General features: G+C 38.9%; 1 pseudogene; it reads right to left on the bottom strand.

Moving 5' to 3' along the window:
* Positions 1 to 19,621, bottom strand: part of LOC113254973 (ferritin light chain-like) — a 44,533-nt pseudogene extending 24,912 nt beyond the window's left edge.
* Between the last annotated feature and the right edge of the window lie 4,591 nt (positions 19,622 to 24,212).

Below are 24,212 nucleotides of genomic sequence, written 5' to 3'. Positions count from 1 at the left end.
TGCCTGGGTGGCTCAGATGGTTAAGTGTCTGCCTTCGGCTCAGGTCTTGATCTCCAGGTCCTGGGATCAAGTCCTGCATCGGGTTCCTAGCTCAGCGAGGAGTCTGCTTCTCTTTCTCCCTCTGCCTCTCCCCCTGCTTGTGCTCTGTCTGTCTGTCTCTCAAATGAATAAATGAAATCTTTTAAAAAATGTAAGGATTTTAGGGACAGACCTTAGAGATCATCTCTTGAACTCATTTTAAAATTAAGGGTACTGACCCAGGTCCCAAAACCACATGGGTGCTTTGTGACACAGGATCTATAGCTGAGCATTCTTTATGCCAAACAGTGTTCTTGACTTTATACCCTGGGGTTGACTCTGAATTCAGGATTTTTCCACTCACACCATATTACCTGTCTTACAGACAGAATGTTTGGCTGAGATTATTAATCACTTCTTTTTTTTTTTTTTTAGAGATTTTATTTATTTGAGAGAAAGCATGAGAGAGAGAGAGAGAACCTGTGTGTGCGCACGCACACAAGAGCAGTTGGGGAGGGTAGACGGAGAGGGAGAAACAGATTCCCCTGCTAAGCAGGGAGTCCGATGCAGGACTCGATCAGGACCCCAGGATCATGACCTGAACAGAAGGCAGATGCTTAACTGACTGAGCCTCCCAGGTGCCCTATTAATCACTTCTTAAAAAATAAACTTTAAATTTTAGGGTAAATATGGATTTATAGAAAAATTGTGAAAATAGTACAGAGATTTCCCATATACCCCACACAATTCCCTCTATTATTAACATCTTACGTTAGTATGGTGCATTTGCCAAAGTTAATGAGCTAATACTGATACCTTATTATTAATTAAAGTCCATATTTTATTCAGATTTTCTTAGTTTTTACCTTAAATCATTTTTCTGTCTCAGGACCCCATCCAGGATACCACATTAAATTTAGTCATCATGTTTCCTTAATCTCCCCTTGGCTGTGACAGTTTTTCATAATTTCCTTGTTTTTGAGGACCTTAACACCTCTGAGAAGTACTAGTCAGGTATTTTGTAGAATATTCCTCAGTTGGAATTGGTCTGATGTTTTTCTTGAGATTAGACTGTAGTTATGAGCATTGGGAAGGAGGGCCACAAAGTAAAGTACCCTTTTCATCACATCGTATCAAAATTATGTACTATCAAACATGACTTATCCCTGTTGACATTGATGTTAACTTTGACAACTTGGCTTGGGTTAAAAGTAACCATAGGGTTAATTTGTCCTCCGCCTTGCATAGTGTAGTACTTGCAAGAAAGTCACTGTGTGCACCCCACATTTAAGGAGTGGGGAATTATGTTCCACCTCTTTGAGGGCAGAGTAGCTAATAAATTATTTGGAATTTTTCTGCATGGAAAATTTGTGTATTATCCCCCATTTATTTATTCAATAATTTACATCTGCATGGAGTTATAATTCAATAGTACTTTATTTTATTGGTCAAATTGTTCCAGCTTTGGCCATTGGGAGATTTTTCATTTGACTCCTACGTTCCTTTGACATATCCCCATCAGTGTGTGTGTGTGTGTGTGTGTGTGTGTGTGTGTGTGTATAATATTTTCTTACTTTCTGGTACCGCAAGATGCTTCAGGCTCATCTTATTTATTTCCTACCCGAGTTCTAGAATCAGCCATTTCTCCAAGGAACTCTGGTTCCTTTTATTGGACACCAAGTTCTGGGCACTAGGTGTGCTTGATGCTCCTGGGATGTCTTTGCTTCTAGAACCTCTCAGCTGAAAAAGCAAGAAAATATATGTGTGTATGTTAACCCTTGCATATAAACATTTCTCTCTGTATCCATTTGTATATATATTAAAGAGGAATTTACACTGATGTCTTTAATGTTAATCCATTAGCACATGGATCATTCTAGTCTTTTCTCTCCTTATTTGTATGTAATCTCCCACTCCAAAAGTGAGAAGCCTGGCTTCTACCATTTACCATCCATTTGTTTAATTTTCTAATTCCAGTATACATGTATAGTAGTTTCAACAACTTTATCAACTAGAGCACAGTACTTATGTACAGTTATAGACTCCACTCATTTCCAGGATACTTAGGTCAGCAGCTCTTTCTCTCATTCTCTTCAGTGAGGTTGTTTCATACATTTGCAATCTGATTAGATAATTTTGTCACAGTTCGCATTCCTTCTAGATGATTTTTTAAACATTTGCCTATATTAAGGTGCACTCTTTGTGCTTCAAAGTTCTGTGGGTTTTGACAAGTGCATACCATGTATTTACCATTTTGATATCATATGAATAGTATTGCCATCCTAAAAAAAAAATCTCTTGTTCTTCACTTAATCAACTCTCCTCCCCGGCCCAAAACCCCTGGTGACCACTGATTTATTTATCATCTCTGTAGTTTTGCTTTTTTCATAATGTCATATAAATGAAATCATACAGTATATAGCCTTTTCAGACTGGATTTTTTCACTTAGCAATATACATTTAAGATTCATTTGTCTTTGCATGGCATTACTTTTAATAAAATAAGATACTAGAATATATTTATCTCACTATTTGTGATTTTAATTTTTTGGAATCATATACTAGCTGAACTGATAGAAGCAAGAAAAGAACACTATGCCGGTAGAGGACATGATTCACTCTTGAGGTAGGTAAGGAAAAGCTTAATGGAGGAGAAGGAGAAATTTAGGTTAGGCCTTTTATTTATTTATTTATTTATTTTTGAAAAGAATTTTTTTTTAAAGATTTTATTTATTTATTTGACAGAGAGAGACACAGTCAGTGAGAGAGGAAACACAAGCAGGGGGAGTGGGAGAGGAAGAAGCAGGCTCCCAGCAGAGCAGGGAGCCCGATACGGGGCTCCATCCCAGGACCCTGGGACCACGCCCTGGGCCAAAGGCAGATGCTTAACAACTGAGCCACCCAGGCGCCCCGAGGCCTTTTATTTCAGTAGCTTTCATTGTAAAGACAATGTTAAACATACATGCACATGTACAGTCTCACCACCTTCACACAAAAGGTAGATTCATTTTGTGTATAGATTTTCAGTATAGATGCATAAATTTTTGAAGCATTGTCAGTAAGATCTTGTATTTTTTTACTTAGTAATATTACTGAAATATTTTCATGTTCTCATGTTCTTTTTACAGTTATAATATTGCTAATTTTTTTTTGAAGACTTTATTTATTTGAGAGAGAGAGAGAGCTAGAGAGAGCACGAATAGTGGGGAGGGCAGAGGGAGAGGGAGAAGCAGACTCCTTGCTGAGCAGGGAGTCCAATGTGGGGCTCGATCCCAGGACCCCTAGACCATGACCCGAGCTGAAGGCAGATGCTTAAACAGACTAAGCCACCCAAGTGCCCCAATATTGCTAATGTTTTATATTTATTTTTTATGTTTCTAAATTATGTCAAATTTTATTTTTCCTTTATACCTCAACAAAGCTGGAAAAACGATTATACATGTCAATTGTGGTTAATTAAGTAAATACAGAAAAGTATAAAAAATGTAGTTCTATTAACTGCAAAGGCAACATTTCAGTGTATTTTCAGTCTTTAAATGGGGCTTAAAATTTTGTACATTTTAATTTTCTATAACATTACAGTATTCTTTGTTATTTAAAAGTGTTATTTTTTTTATTTTAACTTTTTTTTTTTTTTTTTTTTAAGGCAGAGAGAGAGAGAGCACAAGCAGGGGAAGCGGCAGGGAGAGGGAGAGGGAGAAGCAGGTTTCCTGCTGAGCAGGGAGCCTGAGGCAGGGCTTGATTTCAGCACTCTGGGATCATGGCCTGGGCTGTGGGCAGCAGTTTAACCGACTGAGCCACCCAGGTGCCCTAAAACTGTTTTTAAAATCGATCTTGGGGGCACCTGGGTGGCTCAGTCGGTTAAGTATCTGGCTTCAGCTTAGGTCATGACCCCACAGTCCTGGGATTGAGCCCCACATTGGGCTCCCTGCTTAGGGTTCCTCTGCCATTCCCCCTCGCACGTGCTCTCTCTCACTCATTCTCTCTCTCAAATAAATTAATAAATAAAATCTTAAAAAAAACAACAACCCAGTTCTTGGCCTTTGGTAAGTGTTTCGTAAGTGTTAGCTATTGTTACATGATAAATGTCAGTGGGGTATGTCTGGATTTTTCATGTGGATAGCCTCAGGTCTAATTCATCCATGAGCTACTTTTTAACCCCAAGTTTAACCTTCCTAGTTTACTGAAAATATAAGAAATATATGATGTCATTATTGTAGCATTAAGCATGTTTTTAGGTTGATTAAAAAGTTGGTTTTAAGTGATACTCTCAGAGGCATGGAGTTGGAAGCGAGAATATGTTTTCAGAAACCAGTCAAGAGAGTGTAGATTGTGTGTGTGAATCACCTGTCATGTCACCAAGCCAAACATTCTCAAAGTCTGTAAATTTTCAGCAACCTCAAATGAATACTTCACATTGTGACTTCATTAGTGATTTGAAAAGTTTAGAATTCATTAAATAGGAGATACAGCCTTTCAAATATAAATATGAAATTGTATTACAAAGAAATTTTGCATTATCCAGAACTCAAAATTTTCCCTTTTCTTTCTGACATGCTTATTCTATCGATATAACACAAATTCTTGAGCAGCCAATGTCCCTTAGTATCATAAATCGAAGAAGCCGGTTAGGATAGGACCTTAGCCATCAGAGAGTGAATAAGAGAGTTATTAGACAGGTGAAAATATTTAAAAGATGCTTTCCAAGGCATCCGCAATAAGTCTCAAAATATCAGAGTAAGGAGTAGCAAAATTAATCACCTCATTACTATCAACAAAACACCATTTTGTGTCAACAGAGAATGGCTATATGTTAAATAAAACTTGTAAATTATGATAAAAATAAACTGTGTAACTTTGCAAACAAGCATCAAACAAAGCACAGATGACAAGGGTGATAACCTCTGATGGAATGAGCAAAACTGTAGTATTTAGATTTGTGCCTTTTGGAATATTAGAGCAGGATATAGTCCCAGAGGTCAATCAGTTCAATCCTGTTTGTTTTTCATTTGAAGAGGAGAAAATTGGGCCAGAGACATTGGCTGATGTTCAAGATGACTCAGCTAGTGGTAAAGCCTAGACTAGAAGGCTAATCAGTATGTATCTAGTATAAGCTCAGTGATTGAGACTGTGAACTATAAAACATGCAAATGTTGATGCTACCTTTCCTGTCCTCAGGGAGATTGAAAATCAAGTTTGATCTTTTTTTAAAGAAGATTTTCTTTCTTTATTTATTTGAGGGAGAGAGAGTGAGTGAGTATGAGAGCGCACATGCCCGTGTTCAAGCACGCAAGGCAGGGGAGGAGGGGCAGAGGGAGAGGGAGAAGCAGACTCCCTGCTGAGCAGGGAGCCTGATGGGGTGCAGGGCTCAATCCAGGACCCTGGGATCATGACCTGAACTGAAGGCAGACACTTAACCGACTGAGCCACTCAGGTGCCCCTGGCATATACTTTTAAAAGAACACTGTAGATGAATTTTCAAGACTATCCTCTATTCTTTCCTGGGGCAGAGATGGCAGACCAGATATGAGGCTGTTGCAATAAGGTAAGATGTAATCCTGGCTTGAAGCAAACTGGTAGCAACTCAAGTGGTGAAAAGTGGTCAGAGATCTGGGTAAGAGATCCAGGTAACTAGAGCTGACCCATTTGCTAAAGGATTAGTTGGGAGAACTGAGAAAACTACAGGAGCCCAGGACAACTCTAAGATTCTTCCTCTGAACAATTATAAGGTTGGAGTTGCAATTTTTGAGGTATGGGGGTTCTGGGAGGAGCAATTTGGGGAGGTGGAAGATAAGAAATCTGGCTGTGAGCATGGTTAACGGTTTTTGCTAGTATCGTGACTTGAGATCTGTTGTGCGTGGCTCTGTGAAAAGTCACTAGTGTTAGGGACTTGAAATACATTAACTTCCCATCAGTTTTGGCTAAACCATCTATTAGAAGATTTTGTTTTATAGTTTTTTGTTTATTTATTTATTGATGATTTAATCAACTTTATTAAACAATTCATGAATTAGGCAGCATCCTATCTAGCAAGTAATAGGGAGCTCCAGAAGATTTTATTTTATTTTATTTTTTTTAAAGATTTTATTTATTTATTCGACAGAGATAGAGACAGCCAGCGAGAGAGGGAACACAAGCAGGGGGAGTGGGAGAGGAAGAAGCAGGCTCATAGCAGAAGAGCCTGATGTGGGGCTCGATCCCATAATGCCGGGATCACGCCCTGAGCCGAAGGCAGACGCTCAACCGCTGTGCCACCCAGGCGTCCCAGAAGATTTTATTTTTTGATCCAGAAAATGTAACAAAGGATCTGGTAAACATTTGTTTACAATATTTAGAATTTACATTTAATTTGAGAGATTTATACTTTACGCAAATCTATGTCATCTTTTTTACCCAAAATGCCAAGAAAAAATTTAAGATGTACAACTGTTAATAGTAAGATAGGATAATAGAATCAGTTAAATGTTAATGGGTTTAATGATGTTCATTTTTATTGTATGATTTAAAGCAAATCCCAGATAGCATATCTTTTCACTCATAAATTCTTCTGTAAAAATGTTTATGTCTGAAAAATGTTTTATCCACTTATCTAGCTATAGCTTCCAATTCCAATTCCAGTATACATATGCTATCACATTCAAGGCCTTATCTGTCTATGGGTAGGTGAAAGAGATCCTTAAGTCATCTCTTGTTTCTCTAAACAAAGTGACAGTTATAAAGTTAAATAAGAATTCTTCAGTGAGATTGCACTACATATATTAAAATAAAACATTTCCTTTTCCTCATTCCATCTTGTGTGAAGTGTTTGATTTTTCTAGGAATGTTGTATAAACATCTATTATGTGCCCCTTTGAGAAAGTATAGCTTACTGCACATCTGTTTGAAATACATCTCAGCCTATGTTGAAAATGGCTGAACTGAGGAGTTTCCTGGGAGCTTAAAAATATTTTAATATTCCATTTAAGAGAGTAAGAAATTTTGAATGATCAAAGAGAAGTTTCTAGATCAGTGATATTTTAAAAATATGTAAGTGGAAATAGATTTTTAGTCATTATATGGCTTTGGGACATTAAGAAATTACCTAAGAAATATTTTGCATAATAGATCAATATATATTTATCTTTCAACTGTCCCTAAATTCGATTGCACATATTATCACACTTATAAGCCTATAGTAGAAATTTATTTTAGCCGAGAATATCCCAAAAGATACTGAAAGGAAGGCATAGATTTCAGCTATTCTCAGATACTTCAAACTGATCTTTGTGGTACTTCAAGGGTTTATTTTGGAAAGGACATCATAGGCATGCAGGTGTGGAAGTGCCCGTAAGGGTTCATCTAGTTCATCATGTCATCCTAAGGATTATTAAAATTTCCAGATGCAAAACTAGTTCTAATGGGTCGGTTTTCCAACCTGTGAACTCTGGAGAACTCTTCTAAAGGCAGAATCTCCTTTTCAAAGATATTAAAAATAAGGTTTCTCCTCATTTCACTTTTGCAGAGTCCCCAACCCTTAAAAGAGTTTAGAACTTAAACTTCAAATAATCTTCTCTTTGACAAGGTCTTTTGGTGTTCTTCAAATAATAGTCCTTTGTTTAAAGAAAATCAGACTTAAACTTATGTATTAAGTGATTAAAGTAAAGCTCATTATTATGTTTTCCATGTTACTTCACCTCTGATCTTTCAACTTTGACCTCTACTTCTGATCCATTTCCAAAGTATTAAAATATAACCACTATAAAGAACTATCCTTTATAATAGCACAATCACCAACATGGCCCTTGGCTATTTCTGATTATTCAGGCCTTGTTCTTCAGTTTTGAGACTACCTAGTATTTTTTTGTTCATTTCATATCCATGGTTACCCAACTTTATTTTTCAAGGACTTTTTCAACATCTGTCTTATTACTTCAAACAGTAAAGTCATTAAAATATTCAAAATTCTGTTTTTTGCATCTGTGCTTATAAAAGTAAATAAACAAAAAATTTAAAAAACTATGTTAAGGTAGAGGATAGGGGCGCCTGGATGGCACAGCGGTTAAGCGTCTGCCTTCGGCTCAGGGCGTGATCCTGGCGTTATGGGATCGAGCCCCACATCAGGCTCCTCCGCTATGAGCCTGCTTCTTCCTCTCCCACTCCCCCTGCTTGTGTTCCTTCTCTCACTGGCTGTCTCTATCTCTGTTGAATAAATAAATAAAATCTTAAAAAAAAAAAGGTAGAGGATAATAGGTGATTATTTTTAGACTATTCTTGAATATTGTTGCTATGTCAGCAGTAACATATGTATACATATGTATATAACCAATTCAAATATACATATACATATGTAAATTACTACAATGGATTAAAAATTACATTAAAATCTCTGAGTTAATGATATTGTAAAAGCTTACTTTATTGGTCATTTTTGGGATCTAAATCATTACTGTGAAAACTGATCAATAAATGTAAAGAATTGAGAAAGAAATTCTATTTTTTAAATCTCGGATATTTAAAAATACTATCATTTTCCACCAAATATTAAGAAACTTCCTTTTCCTTCATGAGTAGCATTCCAGATTCATTTTATATCTGTCACAATTGTAATGGCACCTATGCTGGGGTTCCAGGATTTTACAAGATCAATTTGGAACATTTAGGGACTTATTAAGTAATATTCTTTTCAGTGATGTACTTCAATTAAAAATTCATGGTGTTATTTTTATTTTTTATTATTTTATTTTTATTAAAAATTTTAAAAATTAAATATGGTTGACATACAATGTTACATTAGTTTCAGGTATACAGCAGGTGATTGAACAAGTCTATACATCACGCTGTGCTCATCACAAGTGTAGCTACCATCTTTCCAGACACATTGCTATTAAAATATCATTGACTATATTCCTTATGCTGTGCCTTTTATACCTCTGACTTTTCATTCCATAATTGAAAGAGTGATGCTACTTTTAAATAAAACAATGAAATGAATTTTTTTGAAGGCTATGCATTAGTGGATTAAAAGGGGAGACTCAACTGTGGGAGAGTGAAGATTTCACTGGTGTTTTCTGCCAACCCCTCTGAACTCCCTAAAGGTCTTCTTAGGGAGGAGCTTCCTATAAGCTTCATGTTATGTTAAAAAAACCTCAGGAGCTCTTTGGCTTCTTGTGGGACAATGCATTTTAGCTTACATTTGTAACAACTCTAAGATACTAAACCAGTGGCTTCGGCCCTCACAATTCCGTGGTTCCAGGTAATTGCTCTGTACTTTTCTACTTTTGTAGCTGTGCAATGTTGATACTTTCTTCCTCAAGATCAAATCCACTTTATGATGACTCTTGATCTAGAACGTTTCTCTGCCCTAATCCATTCAACTGCCTTCTTATTGTTAATTCCTTCTTACTGTTCTCCTTGCTGGTTTTGAATCTAATCTCAACATGAATTCTATGGCAAACCTCTTCCAAGGTGCATCCCTTCTTCTAGAAGGAAAGACAAAGTCCTCCCTTACCTTACTCTTATCCTTGACTGTAAACCCATTTACTCACATTAACCAAATATATTCACTTAAAATAGTCACTTATGCAAACTTCCAGATGCAGCTAAAATATTCCTGTCTTCGGGAAGTCTTCCTCAGACTCCTCAGATGGAGTCTCTTATATAGTGGTGGAACTTGGTTGGTAACTTGGTAGCATTTACTGTGTTCTCTAGTAACTTATTCACTTAGTGATGTAGATCTTACTAGATGGTAGGTTTTCAGCAGCAGAAGCCATGACTTATGTATTTTTTTTTTTTTTTACCACAGTTCCTAACCCTTGGCAAATATTCAATAAACATTTGTTGAAAGAATAAAAGAATTAATCAATGGATAAATAAATGAATGGTCTTTTGTACTTTTGTTGTCTCTGCCAATTTCTTGCTTGTGCTTATGGCATTTTTCGTTTGTTTTCATGTTCACTAACTTTTACATTTATTAAGTGGAAATATGGTCTTCAATCTAAATAAGTAGCCCTAACTCTTAATTTCCTCTTAAATTCAACTTGAATAATCCATGCATTGGTAAAGCACTCTGGGAATTTCATTTTGTATTTGTCTATGTGGGAAAATCCCAATTGAATTTCTACAAAAAGGAAGAAATTAGGGTTGGTCAAGAGAATGATCGGGTCATTTGATTTGTCTTAGAGCTTGTCATCAACATAAGCATTTTATTTCTAATTTACTTGCAGTAGCTTTTCTTCCTTTTTAGTAGACACTGGTAATCAGCAGGAAAGCAGCAATCCTATAAGTAAGTTAAATTTGAAAATTTGTTTTCCATCGACATGGTAGTAGGGAAGTCTGGAGCCAAATGGTGGTATTTGTGTCTTGGCAGCCTAATTACTCTGTCCCTCCCTCACTGCTATCGTGGCCATACTTACCTAACCCTCCTCTTTCCCATGCTCTGCTTAAGAGGGTTTTGGTCTAGTAGATAGTGTGAGTTAGGAGGTCTCCTCAGTTACGTGAGTCACAGTTTCCTCATCTTTAAAGAGGGATAATAGATCTAGATGTTTATGAAACTCGAAATGCAGACACCGATTTTTGTGACTTATAACAATTTATATATATAAGTTATAGGATTATTTTTAATTTATTGGAATCACCTGTAGCATAATTTAGTACTTCTATTTGTGTCTCTGTGTCACTTAAGATGACAAATAATGCAATAATCTAGTCTTGTTATAATCAGGATCCACTTAGGACACGCTCTTGGGGAATTTTAGCATAGCCATCTGAAGAGGATATTTCTGTCTCTTTTGTCTATCCATGAAGATTCATGGTCACAGGTACGGGTTGGAGGGCAGGTGAATGAGGCTGACTTGGGGGGTAGGGAAGGACTGGCAGTATGGTCATTAGGAGATTAAACAAGGAGCAGCAGAATATAACTCCACCCAGAGATGGCACTATGACCAAAGGACCAAGAAAGTAGATAGTTTCTGTTTTAAGAAATTAATGTATACAGATCAAAAAGAAAATTTATGTTGTAAACTGAGCCATTTGAAAGTGTAAACTATCAGATTAGGAAAACATCCCAAATTAACAGAAGGGTGCTTCTACCTACAACTGTTTTTGTTAACAAGTATTTCAAACCAGTATATTTGAAGAAAGACGTGACTATAGGTTAACCCTCAACACTATTCATGGAAAGTCAAGGGTGAAATCTAACATATTAAGTGGTTTGCCTATTAGGGCGTATATGCTTCTGTCTTTACTTTTAGGGAAGAAACAATATGATTGAGAACAATATTACAGAGGACCATTGTGCTCATGTGGGGACACACATACACACAAAGTACTTGTTAAAGGTTACGAAAATGAATGAAATTCTATGGTAATCAAGTTTGTCTTTTTTGGCCTTCCAGGTGATCTTAATTACTTATGTACTAGAAAGTTTGTAGTATTTCTAATGTTAATATTAAAGCATATATTGAAGAAATAGCTAATTTGGGGGAGATTTCAGAATATCACGGAAAAGAGATTAATTAAACCTCAGTATACTAGACAGTTCCAAAGAAGTGAAAAATAGATGATATGAGTGGTCCAAAAGAGAATCCAAAAGTCCAAAAAGAGAATCAGGGAACCCTGATCCTCAGTCTTTGCTATTTTGTCAGAAACAGTTTCTTTATCTATAGAAATGTCTCCCCAGCTAGTCTGTGAGTGCCATGAGCATTGTTTTCCAATACATTTATTATACCTTTACCCTCCTCAAAAATGGGTACTATGTAAAGAGTATGGTGTGGAAATAGTAAAAGGAAGTGGAAAAGTAGGAAAAATCACAGAAATAAATTTTCTGCATCCTAGGTGACATCTGGGTAAATTTGTTTATTTCACTGTTTTCATTCTTTAATTTTATTGCATTGTAGCTCATTGTCTTGTTAAATCATTTTGCTCTGGACTCTAACTCTCAAATGATGGTTAGTAGTTATCCATCAGTTTATTATTCACTTTTATCTTGAGCATTTTGCTTAATGTGTAATAAGTGCTCTATAAATGGATTTTAAATAATGAATAAATAATAATATTTTATATCTTTGAAACAGTTTCATGCACATTGTGTTGGTTTTTCTTACCTCATTCTCCATGTATGATTATCATCCCACCTAAAATGATAAAAGTAATTTTGTGTTTTTTGGGGGGTATGCTGGTTCGAGATGAGAACTCAGTCTAGAATCAGTTCAAGTTAAACCCAGTGTTGATTGTGGTTTAGTCTTCCAGCAGGCAGCCCGATCTGTTGGTAGTTATCTTGGCCTCCCTCTCTGTGATCTCACCCTTACCCTCCCCACAACCTCTGTGATCTCACCTCCTAGTACAGTCCCTCTTGCACTTCACTCCAGCTCCACCTTCTCCTTGCGATTACTAAAACACTCCAGGTATGCTCTGCATTAGGGCTTTCTCACTAGCTGCTTCTATCTGGAGCATTCTTCCCATAGGTTTCTACTTGTTTAACTCTCTCATCTCTCATCCTCTCAACAGAGCACTCTGATAGACATTACTGCCATTCATCAATATCCAACTCCCATCTACCACCAGGCAGATCACACTTCCTTTCTCTCTCGAAGTTAGACAGGAGCATTTGATTTGTTCTGGCCAAAGGAATGTGAGCAGAGGTAACATATGTCACTTCCAAGTGGATATTTTTAAAGGCTTGTGTGTATTCTCCTGTGTACATTCTCTTGTGTCCTTGCAACTGTCAGCCTTTCAGATGATGGGGTCTCTATTAGCCTCGATCCCTGAGTGAGGATGGCATGGGCAGAATGCCCACCAACCTATAATGGATATTTTGCAGGAGCCAGAAATAAACCTTTGTTGTTTTAAGCTACTGAGATTTGGGGGTTGTTTGTTACTACAACATAACCTAGGTAATCATGAATAATATACTTACCTATTACTATTCAGCACTGAAGCCTATTCTCCACCCCCTCCCCAGGGCACTCATTTTCTTTTATTCTACTTTACCTTTCATAGCACTTATCACCTTCTAAATAGATATTAGATACCTTATTGACTATGTTTATTTTTTATTTTCTCTGTCCTCTCAACATCCCCTCCTCCCCCTAGAATGTAAGCTCCATGGGGTTAGGGCTCTTGGTCTGTTTTATTCAATTATATGAGATAAGCCATTCAATAAATATTTATTCAATGAATGAATATTAAGCACCACCATGTACTGTTCTGGATGTTGGAGATGTAGAGATAAAACACCTTCCCTTACTTGCCCTAGTCTCATGACTGACACAGATAACATGTCATTATATCAGCAATGCATCGAGAAGAGCAAAGGTATAGCCACAGCACTGTTGGGAGGCAATAGTAGCCACTTTACCCTGCCTAGAGATGTATGTTAGGGAGGCCTCCAGACAGGTGATGTTGAGCTGGTATTTGAAGCCAATTAAGGGAGACCCAGACAGATAAGGGAACAGGGAATTCTAGGCAGGGAACAGGATATAATAAGGAAGACCATGAGAAATAGCATGGTTTATTTCAAGAGCTGCAGATAGTTTGGTATTGCAGAAGTTCCATTTATGGAGGATAGAAAGGTGAGAAGGGACCCATGATGGTTAATTTTATGTGTCAACTTGACTGGGCTAAGGGATGCCTAGATTGTTGGTAAACCTTATTTCTGGGTGTGTCTCTGAAGGTGTTTCCAGACGAGATTAATATTTGAACTGGTGAACTGAATAAAGTAGATGACCCTCTCCAATGTGGGTGGGCATCATCCAAGAGAGCCTAAAGAGAAAAAAAGGTGAAGGAAGGATAAATAAGGTGTCTCTGCTGGAGCTGAAATATTGATCTCCTGTCTTTGGCTTTTGGACTCAGCTGAGAATTACTCCATTGACCCCCCGATTCTTAGGCTTTTGGACTTGGTTTGAATTATACTACCGGCTTTCCTTGTTCTCCAGGTTGTAGGCAGCAGATCATAGGACATCTTGGCCTCTATAAACACATAAACTATTTCCTATAATAAATCTCTTAATCTCTCTCTGTCTCTCTTTTTCTATTCTACTGGTTCTTTTTCTCTGGATGACCCTGCGTAATACAGATTTTGGACCAGGAGTGGTGTATGTTGAGATATTCCTGCTAAGGCGAAGAATAAGTTGTTACATCTGGCTCCTCCTACAACCAAGAAATACAATACCTAGTGGGCCTCTAGATTTTAGAGGCAACACATTCCTCATTTGGGTGTGTTACACTGGTCCATTTACTGAGTAATCTGAAAAGCTGCTGGTTTTAAGTGGAGCCCCAAACAAGAGAAGGCTCTCTAATCAGTTCAGGCTGTTGTACAAGCTGCTCTGCGACTTGGGCCATATGATCCAACAGATTCGATGGTGCTTGAAGGGTCAGTGGCAGATAGAGATGCTGTTTGGAGTTTTTGGCAGGCCTCTATAGGTGAATCACAGTACAGGTCTTTAGGATTTTTTGAAGCAAGGCCCTGCTGTCCTCTATTGATAAGTTACTCTCTTTTTGAGAAAAAACTCCTGTCCTGTTCCTGAGTTTAGGAGAGACTGAATGTTTGACCACAGGCCACCAAGTTATCACGTAAACTGAGCTGCCCATCACGAACTGGGTGTTATCCTGCCCACCAAGCCATACAGTTGGGTATGCACTGCAGTACTCCCATTATCCAAGAAGTGTTTATACCCGATGAGGCCCTGAAAGCACAAGGAAGTTAACACGAAGTGGCCTAAATGTCCTTCTCCCCACCCCGCCCCCCCAACTACACTGCTTTTCTTTTCCAATGTGCACCTGTGGTCTTGTGGAGAGTTCCTTACGATCAGTCGAAAGAGAAAGAAAAGACTCAGGCCTAATTTAGAGATGGCTCTGCATGATAAGTAGGCACCATCTGAAAGTGGACAGCTATAGCACTACAGCCCCTTTCTGGAATATCTCTGACGGACAGTGGTGAAAGGAAATCCTCTCAATGGACAGACTTTTATGTAGTATATCTGGTTGCTCGCTTTGCGTGGAAGGAGAAATGGCCAGATGTGTGACTGTATGCTGATTCATGGGCTGTGGCCTGTGGTTTGCTGGATGGTCAAGGACTTGGAAGAAACATGATTAGAAAAGTGGTGACAAAGAAATTTGGGGGAGGGGTATGTGAATAGATTCTTTACACAGAAAACATGAAGATACTTGCATTCCATGTGAATGCTCACCAACAGGTAACCTCAGTAGAGGAGGATTTTATTTTATTTTGTTTTATTTTATTTTATTTTATTTTATTTATTTTATAAGGATTTTATTTACTTATTTTTGTAAGAGAGAGTACAAGTGGGAGAGAGAGAGAGCAGGAGCTGGGCGGGAGAGACAGAGGGAGAAGGAGACTCCCCGCTGAGCAGGGAGCCCGATGTAGGACTCCATCCCAGGACGCTGGGATCATGACCTAAGCCGAAGGCAGATGCTTAACCTACTGAGCCACCCAGGCACCCAGTAGAGGAGGATTTTAATAATTAAGTGAATGGGAAGACCCATTCTGTGGATGCCAGTCAGCCTTCTTCCCTAGCCACCTCTGTCATCTCCCAAGGGCTCATCAGGTGAAAGGTCATGGTGGCAAGAATGGAGATTATGCATGGCTTCAGCAACATGGACTTTTATTCACCAAGGCAAACCTGACTATGGCCACCATGGAGTGCCCAGTGTGTCAGCAACATGATCAGCGCTGATCCCTCAACATGGTACCATTCCCTGGGCTAATCAGTCAGCTACCTGGTGACAAGTTGATTACCTTGGACTCTTTTGTTATGGAAGGGTTAGCATTTTGTCCTTATTGGGATAGATTCTTCCTCTGGATACAGACTTGCCTACCCCGGATACAATATTTCTGCCAAAACTACCATCTGTGGACTTATAGAATACCTTTCCACTATCATGATATTCTACATAACATTACTTCATATCAAGGAACTCATAGCAAAAGAAGTGCAGTGTTGGGCCCATATTGATGAAATTCACTGGTCTTAACATATTACCTCCATCCTAAAGCAGCTGGCTTGAGAGAACAGTGGAATGGTCTTTTGAAGACTCAGTTTCAGTGTTGGCTAGAAGGCAGTGCTTTGTAGGGCTGGGACAAGGTTTTTTGGAAGGCCGTATGTGCTCTGTAGCTGTGAACCTGTGAAATCAAACATATTACATATTTCCAAAATACAGTGGTGGGATAGGGTTAAGATATACATTCCCATTCCAAAAGGGAGAAATAGAAGAGAAAAAAGGAGAAACAAACCAGGTAATCTTTTTTTTTTTTTTTTTTTTTTTTAAAGAATGTATTTATTTAACAGAGAGAGCACAAGCAGGGGGAGCAGCAGGCAGAGGGAGAGGGAGAAGCAGGCTCCTTGCTGAGCAGGGAGCTCAATGCAGGGCTTGATCCCAGGACCTCGGGATCATGACCTGAGCCGAAGGCAGCTGCTTAACTGACTGAGCCACCCAGGCATCCCCCAAACCAGGATAATCTTAAACCTAACAGGTCAAACAACACTAAATCTCAAGGCTTGAAAACAGTCCTCTTTGGCTCAGTGCTCTGCCTCCTAGACAGACTGGGGTAAGAGGTGGGCCCTCAAGGATCTGGGTGGTCCCACCCTCACAGCTTTGCTGCATGTAGCCCACAATGCAGCTCTCCTAGGCTAGAATCATACACTAGTGTTTGACTAGTCTGGGGTAGTGGGAGTGGCAGGTCCCCAAGAATCTGCTGGGCATTAGCCTAGTGGGGACTCTGGTAGTACTACCCCAGCAATGACCCTCTGCCAGAACTGAGTGCTTGGTGGCTCCATTTTTTTTTTTTAATGATTGATTGATTGATTTAATGTCTTAGTGCTTTAGGCTGCTGTACAAAAATGTTACAGACTGGTTGTTTATAAACCACAGAAATTTCTCAGGGTTCTGGAGACTGAGAAGTTGAAGATCATGGCACCAGTAGATTTGATATCTGGTGGTATAAATCCTGATCTGAGTCCAAAAGTCTGAGATCCAGGAATGCCAATGTCTGAAGGCAGAATATGGATGTATTCGCTCAAGCAGAGAAAGCAAATTAGCTCCTCCTCCACCTTTTTGTTCTATTTGGACCCTCCAGATTGCCTGTGACCTCCTATATCCATCTGCTTTACTCAGTTCACCGGTTCAAATGGTAATCTTTTTCTGAAATGCCCTCACAGATACATCCAGAAATAATGTTTTACTAGCTATGTGGCAACTCTTACCCTTCAAGTTAACACATAATATTAACCATCACATATCCCCAAATTTATATGTGGAAGTCCTAATCCCCAAGGAGATTATATTAGGAGGTGGTGCTTTGGGAAGTAATTAGGTCACGAGGCTAGAGCACTCATGTTTGGGATTGGTGCCCTCATAAAAGAGTCCCCACAGAGTTCCCTACCCCTTCCGCCATGTGGGGACGCAAGAAGTGTGTGACCTGGAAAAGGCCCCCACCTGATCATGCTAAACCCCTGATATCAGACATCTAGCCTCCAGAATATGAGCAATGTCTGTTGTTTATAAGCTCGCTAGTGTGTGGTATTTTGATATAGCAGCTGAGTGGACTAACACAGGGCCAGATTATGAAAGACTCTGAATGCCATTCTAAGGAGTTTGACCTCATAGTGTAGTCCACTGAAGGATTTTAAGCAGGAGATTGAGACAATTAGATGAATTGTATTTTAGAAATACTACTGTGACTGCGATGTGGAGATTGGACAGAGAAGGTAAAAGGCTGATGAAATAGTCCAGGTGAGAGAGGGAACCCTACAAAAGCACATACCAGGATTGGGAAGAGAAAAGATAAATCTGGTTAGAAACAGAGAAGGCACAATCTAGGATTAAGAAGGAGAATGGATCTGCGAAGGCTGAAGAGAAGACAGAGTTATCAAGGGTTCAACACATCAAATTCTATGTGGAAGTCAAGAGCTTGGGAAGCAGTCAGTGGATTTGACTTGTAGTATTGTTAGGGACTTCAGGAAGAGTGAACTTCACTTTACTTATCCATAATTAGTGATATTCTGAAATCCTGCCTCAAAGACTGTGAACTGAGGGGCGCCTGGGTGGCACAGCGGTTAAGCGTCTGCCTTCGGCTCAGGGCGTGATCCCGGCGTTATGGGATCGAGCCCCACATCAGGCTCCTCCGCTATGAGCCTGCTTCTTCCTCTCCCGTTCCCCCTGCTTGTGTTCCCTCTCTCACTCGCTGTCTCTATCTCTGTCAAATAAATAAATAAAAAATCTTAAAAAAAAAAAAAAAAAAAGACTGTGAACTGAGATGCTGAGGAACCAGACATGTTCAGGATCACACAGTTAAGTAGTAGCAGAGTTGAGCCTAAATGCTCTTTGCAGTACTTCTTTTTTGTCTTAGAACTAAATTTTTAGATATTTGAAAGTTCCTTGTAAACTAGGCCTAATAGATTTAGTAATTGGACTCATCCATGTTTCCTCTTTTCCTCCCCTGACCAAACCAGTTTGTTGGCAAATCCTGTTGAGTCTTCCTCCAAAACGGATCTCTATTCTGATCAGCTCTCCCCACATCTACCACTGCAACTCATTTTCCAGCCTCCATCAGCTCTTGCCAGTGTTACTGCAGGAGCCTCCTAACTTTTCCCGATGCTTCCTCTTATGCCTGCTCCATAATCCATTTTCAACAGAGCAACTAAAATTGTCTTTAAAAATCAGATCATGCCACTCCCTTGCTTAAAACATTCCAGAAAGTTTCCAGTAGCACTGAGAGTGAAACCCAAATTCTTTAAATGCTAAACAAGGCCTCGTGTACCATATCTATTGTCCACCTTTTGGACACGCTCCACTTTCTGCCCCATTGTTGTTCCATATACCATCCTTTTTTCTGTTCCTTAAACAAGGCTGCACATTCATGTCCCACAGCCTTTGCACTTCTGTGGCCTCCTGGATGCTCTTTCCCCAAATTCCGATATGGCTACCTCTTTGTCCTCATTCAGGTCTCAGCTCAGATGTCAACCCCTTAGAGGTTTTCCTTCACAGCCTAACTAAAGGAACCTCCCTTAACCCTACTACCAATTCAGTCTTTACTGTTACAAAATCTGTAGCACTTCTTAGCACTTTTTGAAATGACATTGCCTATTTGTTTACTCATATCCTTTATCTTTGCCATGAGAACAGGAATTCTGTCTATCCTGTTTGCTTCAGTCTTCCCAGGGCCTAGAGCAGTGACTGGATAATGAGATAATATTTAACTCTTATGTTTGTCACTTGCCCAGCACTGTTCTCAACACTTTACAAATATTAACTTATTAAATTTTTACATCAATTCTATAAGGTAGGCACAATTTACAGGTAAGGAAAATGATGTGCTGACTTAGGTCATTAAGGTCCTTGCCTAAACTAGTGAGTGGAAGTGCTTCGTAAATATCAACACCCATCAGAATCACCTGAGGGGTTTGTTGCAACAGAAGTTTCTGGGCCCTCACCTCAGTATTGTTGGTTCAGTAGATCTGGGATGAGACCCAAGAATTGTCATTTCCAGTAAGTTCTCAAAGGGTGTTGATGCTGCTGGTCCAGGAACCACCTCCAAGAGTCCAAATGCTCCAATAGAGCATTTTCTCACATTATTTATTGTAATATCCATATTATAACCCATTATCATGCCCACTTTGTAGTTGAGAGAACTGAGGCTCAGAAAAGTTAACTGGCCTTCTGATGACCACAGAGGAAGGAGTGAGTGGAAAAATGGCTTGGACTCAAGTGTGGCTCTAAATCAGTGCTCTTGGCATTGCCCTAACAGGCCTCTCTGTGGCACTAAATTTTTTCAAACGTTGTTTCAGTAGATAAATTGTAAAGACTTCATGAATTTGGCAGATAAACAAAGGAACCCCATAGGAACAGAAGGAACTTACATCTTCTACTCTGTTTCAACTTAATTAATCTGAGTAACCAAGATGCTTTCTACACAAGCTGACTTGACCAAAATTTATTTTCATTCTAATTTAGACCTGCCATAAATATGATCCAACCACTCTCCCTTTTTGTTTAGAACAGAGACATATGATAGCATTGTGAGTGAGGTTTCTCCGGCTCATTACGGTTAAAGAACCTTTCCTGCAAAACAAAGAAGAGATTCAAGACTATTTACTAAAAATTATAATATTTTAATATTTATCATTTAGTTCTTTTTATAAATAACACTTATTCTAAAAAAAGTTTTTTTTTTTTTTAAAGATTTTATTTATTTATTCGACAGAGATAGAGACAGCCAGCAAGAGAGGGAACACAAGCAGGGGGAGTGGGAGAGGAAGAAGCAGGCTCATAGCGGAGGAGCCTGATGTGGGGCTCGATCCCATAACGCCGGGATCACACCCTGAGCCGAAGGCAGACGCTTAACCGCTGCGCCACCCAGGCGCCCCTAAAAAAAGTTTTTTTTTTTTTAAAAATCTTTGCCCAACAATTTTGACTAAAATTTCTGAAGTACTTGAGTTTTTTTTTTTTTCTTAGATAGCAGCCTTACCACACAGTAGAGACTTGAAGCTATAAAACTTTGTTTTCCTCAGGTTCTTTCAGGCATTAACATTCCGATGCCATATTCTTATGACAAAGACTAATAAGAAGAGAAAATGGCATACCCTGGATCTATTTTAGTGATAAAGATAGAAGTGGGAAATGGTAAAAATCTACCTTGTTCTCATTACTACAGTGCTAAAACTGTCATCAATTATAATCACTCACCACATCCCTAACGTGAGACTTTGTTGGTAACTTCTCTTCAACACAAACTCAGTCTCCTTTAATCCAGTGTATGTGAGAAATATATGTGGAAATATATTGATAGTGCTTACATTGATGGCATTCTCTTCACTTATAAAAGCATGTGCTGAAAAAGGAGTAATGTCAGCACATAATAACCAGGTTTCTATAAGACAGTTATTTCTGTTTTATTGCCCATCATCTTATAAGCAAAATAGAAAATGTTCCAAGCATTTACCTTGACCTATATTTCATAGTCATAGTTATCTATGCAGAATTTTTCTTTTGTCTTTGCTCAGTGTGCAGAAATGTCAATACATTTCCTCCTTACCCTTTGCCTATGGCCTCCTGTTCAGTTTTGTTCAATTTGACTTGACTCGTTTCTTTCTTTTTTGTTTTTAGTCCTCTTCCCTTTTCTCCTCCCTCCTTCTTTCTCTTTTCCCTCTCCTCTTTCAGTGAATAGTTATTGGGTCCATGATGTTCTAGATTTGGAAAGTAAAACACTTAGAGCCATGCTGGAGAAGAAAACATATAAACATAAAAAAGTTCCTTGGTTCAAGGTGATGCATTGTATGGTGATGAAACAAGAAAACAGTTACACAGGAGGTGCAATGAGCATTCAGTGGGAATAGAGATCCCTATGGAACAGTGTTTTTGAGGATGGCTTTATAAAAAACGTTTCCTTTAATCTATTGCTGCACAAGAAGTACCCCAAAATGTGGTGGCTTGAAATAATAATTTGCCTTAATTGTACCATCTGGGCTGGGCTCAATTGTCTTCTGCTTCACCTGGATCTGCTGGTATTAGAATTGCAAGATGGCTTCCTAACTTGTGTGTAAAGCACCTGGCATGTCATCTAAATGGCCAGAACAAATGGACATCTCTCTCTGTAAGGTCTCCCCAGTAGAGTAGCTGAACCTCTTTGCATGGAGGCTCAAGGTTCCAACAGAGAGCATTTCAAAAGTAATAAGCCCCAATGTGCAAGTACTTCAGTATTTGCTTGTTTTCTACCTGTTACTGTCCCAGTGGTCAAAGTCAGTGTGGGATGCAGTGAATACTGGGCAGCTCATGAACACTTGGTTCGTGGGGGCCACCAGTTCAAACAAAGCACTTGGAGGGCCTGACTGCACGTGGGGTGTGAGGAAAGAAGAGAAGTTACATATGGAGAATTTGAGCACGAATGATTAGAAAACTTATGGTACCACCATTAGAAGAGAAGAAGTTACATGGAGGAACAAGTCTAAATTTGAAATGATGAAAATGTCCATTAGGCAGACAGAAAATTTACTGGAAGAAAGACATGAGCCGAGGGTTGGAGTTCTCAACTCTGGAGTCATATGCAGAAAAGAGTTAGTTAAAGTTTTGTGACTGGTGAGTTCTGAGAAAGATAGAAGTTGGATCAATGAATTTTGAGCTATGCTTATAGTTAGAAGTTGGGAGGAGGAAGAAGAGCCAGATTAGGAGACAAAGATATTGAATATTCCTTTCATAGTTTGTTTCACTGTTAGCATTTTTATATTTCTAGTATAATTTGACTCTCATTTGTACACATCTAGGAAAATATATATTTATTAATAATAGTTAATATCTTAGAGACTTCCTCAGGGTTCTCAAGTAGGTGGAATCATTTTTTTTTTCAAGATTTTATTTATTTGACAGAGAGAGAGACAGCAAGAGAGGGAACACAAGCAAGGGGAGTGTGGGAGGGAGAAGCTGGCTTCCCACTGAGCAGGAAGCCTGATGCAGGGCTTAATCCCAGGACCCTAGGATCATGACCTGAGCCAAAGGCAGACGCTTAACGGCTGAGCCACCCAGGTGCCCCTCAAGTAGGTGGAATCATTGTATGAAAACTAAAGTTAATGATACAGCTTGACAGAACTAACCTTTTATTAATTTTTACTTTATTAGTTTTATTAAGATTTATTAATCTTTGTGCTGTCCTGCTTTTAGAAAGTAACAAAATTGTATAAAAGCTTGGTTTTAATGATGAATTAATTTTCTTCTTATGAAATGGACTTGATATTAAGACTAGATTAGTGCAAATGCAGATTAAAAGTATGGTGCAGAAATATTTTCTTGGTATCCACTGACAAAGTAAAGTCAATATTCAGAGGCAGTTAATAGTTTTCTAAGAGACTGTTGCACATATAAGTGAGAATTGTTGATTGAGGAACTGAATTCAGAAATTCCCTGAGGCAGTGGCAGGAAGTTTCTGTAGTTAAGCACTGTCTAATTTGATGAGCTACCCAGGTAGGCCTCAGGTTGCATATGGTTAATATGACGATGAGACCCAAACAACTGTGGGCAGGCTTTGGCACGCTCTCACCCTTTAGCCAGAGGGGATGGAGTACCCCACAGAAGCCATTTGGATGAGATAGGATGAGAAAACTGCACACAGAGATGTTGAGTAACACGGCCAAGGTCATATAGTTATAAGCGGCAGGGTCAGAATTCAGATCCAGGCAGTCTGATCCCAGAGGCCATTTGTTTAACCACTATACATAGTGTTGCTTTAGTTTTAATTTGTTTTCTTGAAAGCTGCATCTTTTTTACATAATAATTTTGATGACAGTAAATTAAACATTTTCTAGAAGTAGTTTGCCTATATAAAGACCAATATATATATTATAAAATTTTTGAAAAAGATTGTATTTATTTAAGACACACAGAGAGAGCATACAAGCAGGGAGGAGGGTCAGAGAAGGAGGGAGAAACAGACTCCCTGTTGAGCAGGGAGCTGAAACAGGGCTCAATCCCAGGACCCTGGGATTATGACCTGAGCCGAGGGTAGTCGCTTAACCAACTGAGCCACCTAGGTGCCCCAAGACCGAAATATATTTTATCTTTGCCTCTCCAATTTCTTTTAAAGCTAGGATGGTTTGGACTAGGATAATAAAGTTATTCTTTGTGTTAGATAATTTTGTGGTTATATGCCTTATAGAGTCCTTTTGCTTACTAAGTATCTGCTTATTTAATCAAATATATAATCCAGGCAAGTGTATATGTGTCCTCATTCACTGAAGGCACAGAAGAATATTTGAATTTAGCCTAAGCATTGTTTAAATAGAATACCTTCCTGATACATTTGAAAGCAACGATACTAAAATTAGAATAACTTAATTTTGAAAATTGAAATATTTTCTGCAAGGGTATGGTGACGTTGTTGAAAGGGAGAAAATGCTAATACTGGCTGTCCAGGTGACTATGTTAATAGTGTCTGTCCAGCAAAAGGACTGATGCCAAAAGCCCAGAGAATCAGAAAATGGGTGAGTATGAGGATATCAACATGTTAAACACCAACATTTTAGTTGAGGGGGTTAGAAGTAAGGTCTAAATTCCTGATTTCGGTACACCTGGGTGGCTCAGTTGCTTAAGCGTCTGCCTTCAGCTCAGGTCATGATCCCAGGGTCCTGGGATCCAGTCCCGCATTGGGCTCCTTGCTCAGCGGGGAGCCTGCTTCTCCCTCTGCTTGCTGCTCCCCCTGCTTGTGCTCTCTC

Source organism: Ursus arctos, unplaced genomic scaffold (genome assembly GCF_023065955.2).
Source record: "Ursus arctos isolate Adak ecotype North America unplaced genomic scaffold, UrsArc2.0 scaffold_5, whole genome shotgun sequence".
In the NCBI taxonomy this organism is placed as follows: domain Eukaryota; kingdom Metazoa; phylum Chordata; class Mammalia; order Carnivora; family Ursidae; genus Ursus; species Ursus arctos.
This window is presented reverse-complemented; position numbering and strand designations above follow the sequence as displayed.